Here is a 5,114-nt window from a genome sequence, read left to right as displayed (position 1 = left end):
GGCAAGGGGTGAGATTGTGGGGTGAGTGAAGGGTGGATGGAGGGATCGGCGCGTGGGGAAACATCTGTGAGCCGGGGCAGGGGCGCGTGTCCCAGGCCGGCAGTGTGTTCAAGTCTTGGGCGTGGGATACAAGGTGCAGCAGGGAGCCGTGCAGGCGTATTGTCCGGCATCGGTAGCTATCATGGCGTACCTAGAAGAGCGGGGATACCGTGTCACCAGGAGCCGGGGGGGGGGGGGGGGGGGGGGATAAATTCACCGCTTCAAAGAAAGGCAGCCGAGTCTGTCCTGAGGCAGCTGCAGCATCCGCCAGGATATGTCGGAGTGCTCAACCTACTTGGCCGAAGGGGGGGGGGGGGGGCCGAGATGGGAAATCGGCAATCCAGACCTGCTGTCAGGCGAGGCGCTCAATCCAGATCCAGACAAGAGGAATGTCCAACTCCCAGGGAGGGATGTGGCGCCGCCTTCTGTGCTTCGCTGTGGCGGCCACTCTTTCGCGGCTGTGCGCGCTGCGCAAGCCTCTCCTTTGCCAGCTATCTGTAGTCCGGGGTTTGCACCTTTCTACACGCGCTGGCGAAGCCAAAATCCGCTGCTGGATCACCTGTAGGACGGATGCCACAGAGAGAGAGAGAGGGGGGGAGGGCGAACAAGAGCCCGAGAGGCAGGGCAAGCGCCAGAGGGGTCGAGAGGAGGGAAAGGGCAGGCGAAACGAGGAAGAGGAAAGAGAGCCCCGCAGGATGGGGTCCAGGTATCAAATCGACGCCCAGGACAACACCAATACACACCGAAGGCGAGCGGCAGAAGGGCTGCGGGTGGGGACGGAGCAATCTTGGCCGGTGGGTTTGTGTGTGTCTGTCTGTAGGTGGGGAGGGGGGGGGATGAATGCACGAAGAACAGATTCAGGTGGAGGGAGGTAGGAGGAACGTGGTGCCGCTGGTCGGGGTAATGAGACATGGACCGGATTGTTTTGAATGTGACCCTCGACCCCAGTGGAATGGGGTGTGCCTGCGGTTTTTCCATCCAGACCTTGAGAGATGCTTCGGGCAGCCTGGCGGCTGGAAGTGCGAGGCCACCCCCGCTCCTCCGCGCCCCCCCCCCTCCCCCCCCCATGGTCCTGGGTCTGCTTATTAGGGCCCTTCGGTTGAGGTCGTGCCTCGCCCCCTCCCACCCTCCCACCCCACTGCCGTCCTGGGGGAGCTGCTCGTGGGATGGCGGTCAAGTGCGGGACTGTAGGCCAGGGGAAAGAGGGGCAGCAGAGGGCGGGGGAGGGGGGGCGGGCCAGCGCCTGGCACGATAAACGAAGGAGGCCGGGGCGCTCATTGGTCCCGGGGCGGGGCGTGGCACATGCGAGATGGTCATGTTCTTGATTTTGTCGACATCCCAAAAGGGCGTCGTAGGAAGGGGCAGTGGAAGGGGCGGGGCCGGGGGACAAGTCCCGCCCGCTCGCCAGTTATGGCCTACACCTTTCCGCACCGGTGCCCGCTCCTCCGGGCGAACCATCGCCCCCAGCCCCAGGAGGAATGGGCCCGCGGCGCGCCAGTCTCGTCTGGCATTCTGTTTGCCGGCCCACCCCGCATGGGCGCCCCCCTGCCCTGCCCCCCCCCTCCCTCCCACCCAGACACACAGACACACGCACACACACACACACAGCGAGCACCCGGTCTCCACGCTGCGGCCCCTCCTCGCCGAGTTAGCCCTTTCGGCGCTCTCGGGGGCCAACGGCAAAGCTGATCCACCCTGCTGGCTGGGACCAGAGAGAACATGCGGAGTGGCGCAACGATCGTGGGCAGGCACATTCGAGATCCGGACAAATGCTCGAAGAGGAACGAGCGAAATGCGGCAGCCGGACCCGGGCACAGCAAACATCCCCACACACGCACACGGAGGCCGCCTCACCAAGGCCGACATGCTGACAGACCCGAAGGCGTACGCGGCTACCCCACCGGTCTCGAGGCCGGCCTCAGGTCGCACCTTGATCCCTGAGCGCCCTCGACAACAGTCTCACACCAGCTGCTGGAGGATCCACCACGTAAGATCGCCGGCCGGATGATCTCCCTGTTGCCTCGAGCCATCTCCGGCGGTAGCCAATGATGACGCTGGTCCCGAGAGGCAAGCGCCCGGGGTCACACGCTCGCGATCGCGCTCGGTAAATGGAAATGGACCCCCGGTGGCGGGGGACATTTCCATGTGCATTCTCCGCAGGCCCGGAGAGGCAGCCAGGGCCTCGGGCCAGACCCGATGTTGGTCCGCTCCGGGCCCCTTTCCAGCTGGCGGGCATGAAAGGAGGGACCGAATAGGCGCGCTGGGCATCCTCGCCTTTTCTGCCTCCCTCAGTTGAGAGGAGAGTCAAGGTGGTAGGCGTGTCTCGGGGGTGAGGGCGGAGGGAGCGAGAGAGAGAGAGAGAGCGAGCGAGAGAGAGCCCATGGAAGAGGACAGAGCGAGAACGACAACTGCCCATGACCGGGCACATGAAGGAGGAACAGCGCAGCAGAGCCTCCGGGCGAACAACGGAAAGCAGCGGATCGGCCTGAGGCCCGACACAAATCTGGGCCCGTGAGTCGGGATCTCCGGCTCGCCTGGTGCTCGGAATTAATGTCACCCAATCCCCCCCATCCGAGAGCCTCTTCGGAAGCGGATCATTCGGGTCGGTCCGCACGCTCTGGTGGGGCGCTCGTAATTGTGGGGTAAGAAATATGGGGCCGCACGCGATCCCAGCCCCGCATCCCGGAACCCGGCCCGGCCAGCCAGGTGGTACCGGCTGGCCCCACTCGACCCGGGCCCGCCCACACCCTCTAGCGCCCTCGCCCCGGCCCTTGTGCCCGCTCCTGGGGGGGGGGGGGGGGTAGAGGCGTGAAGCCAAGAATCCGCACGGGGGTCGCCTGGGATGCGGGATGCCAGAAGGGTGGCGGGCCTCGAAGCGTGAGCAGTCTCCCACTGGGGGGGGGGGCGGGGGCCAAGCACTTAATAGCTGGCCCGCATGACGAGGAGCAATCTTCTGCCCGGCACATGGCGGCGCTGTTCCGAGGAAATTCCCTCGGAAAGAGCCCCGCGCCTGATTTGCGCCGGGGCTTGAGTTTCCGTCCCAACATGCTGGTAGCGACAAGCAGCTGCTGCTGCCCGCATGCATGCACGGGGCTTCGGAATTAGTAGCATGCTGAACAATTCGCCTCTGTGCCCCGGAAAACAACCACCCGCATGCGCAGGCGGGCCCGGGGGCGGCAAGGGGAATGAGACCGGTCCCCCTGCCGCGGGCCCCAAGGACCGGCTCAGGGGGGGAGGGGGGCGAGGGAGGCCACGCCGGAGTCCTCTGGAGAGGGCCACTCGATGGGTGCAACCCTTGGGGCGGGCACCCAGCTGAGAAGGGCAAGGAAGCACACCCTGCGGAAAATCGAGAAGCTGAGGAACAGGCCGGCCGATGAAGCCACCGCTCGGCACCCTGTCTCCGGCCCATCTCACGCGTGGCCTCTCGGGCTGTATGTGCGCTGAGCATGCATATGGCCATGTGCTAGATCGCACCGCTGCTGACCGAGCTCGATCGCCCAAGGGCACACTCGTGGCCGTCTTCACATCGGCTACAACTCATTATGACTGGGCTGAGGTCGCCCATGCGCTTGCCTGCCCTTGCCGCGCACTGCCACGCTTGGAGCAGGCCATGCGCCTGGGGAACCCTGCGTCGAGAGGGAAGGGACCTTGCCTGGGCGCGAGCAGGCATGCGTGTCTGCACTCACCGCGTCCAGACTCCCCGGAAGAAAGACTCTGCCCTGTAAGTCTGCGGGCCTGCAATGTATTATTCCCGCGTATGTGCGCGCATGTGTGTATGTGTGTGTGTGTGTGTGTGTGTGCAAATGCGTACATGAGTCTACATGTGCTCCTTTGCTCGCGTTTCCAAGATCTCCATGCACTATCACACACGCACACGCACATGCATGCATGCATGCATGCATGCATGCCTACGAAGGTGCACGTGTGGGCACACCGCCCTCCCCCATATTCACATGTCGCGGCCAGGCAGGGACCAGGTCCGGCGAGGGTGAAGGCCAGACCGAGGCAGGGACCGGGTCTGGCGAGGGTGACGAGGCACGGCCGGCGAACCGGGGCTTGAGTAGGATAGCCATAACTGGGCTGCTCTTCATCGCTCTGGCCTTCTTGTCGTCCAGGCGGCAAGGGCCCCTTTCCCCCTCATCCATGCAGCGAATGTTCGCGCCCTCATTCCCACATGCGCGCACTTTTTCGCACGCACACACACACACACATACACAGCCACACGCAGAGACATATCTTCCTTCACGGCCACACACGCACCCCGAGGCAGAATTATATTTTCCCGCTCACACATGTTATTCCCATCCCAGGGCATGCACCGCCCACCAAGGTCAACCCGATGCTTTCAAGGGGACGTTGATGACCATCGTCGTGAGCGGTGGCATCCTCCATCTACAGGTCCCAGGGAGATGCCTCAAATAATTCCAGGAAAACGATCCCCTCAACCACGCGCAATGGAAGCGGCGTGAGGCTGGAGGCCGCGTCGAGACAAACACGCCCTCACATGCAAAAAAAGAATACCCATACACCCACACACCGGCAGCCCCCAGCACGAGCGTTCCAACAAGCGATGGCGTGCGTTGTCCAAGGCCAGACGATCGACCCGCCTGCCGGGCGCCGGAGATAGGAAGGGGGAAATTGCGCTCGGCAAAGGGGAGTTCGCCCGGGGGGGGGGGGGATGCAATCCTCAACACCTTTGGGCCCCCAGAGCAGACCCTAGACCATCATGGCCTGCTGATACGGTGTTCTTCCCGGCATTACAGGCGGGCTCCCATGATTAGATCTCAACATAGGCCTCCTTAACTTTGCTCTCCCTCCTGCTCGGGCCATCTTCTTGGATGGTCTGCGAGTCACAATAAATGGGGTTCAGTTGATGGTGGCCCTCTGAAGGCTGCCTGCCTGCCTGCCACCATTCTCTGAGAAAAGAATCGATCGGAGCGGTAGGGGGGACGCTTGTGGGCAAGATGGGGGCCACTCTCGCGTCTGGCCCCCGGCACCGCCTCGGCCATCGTGCAAGTGGGCATTCCTGGCTCGGCGACAGACTAGGGGGGCCGGTCCCGCACACGCAGACGCGG

This window comes from Fonticula alba, assembly GCF_000388065.1.
Source record: "Fonticula alba strain ATCC 38817 unplaced genomic scaffold supercont2.4, whole genome shotgun sequence".
In the NCBI taxonomy this organism is placed as follows: domain Eukaryota; order Rotosphaerida; family Fonticulaceae; genus Fonticula; species Fonticula alba.
This window is presented reverse-complemented; position numbering follows the sequence as displayed.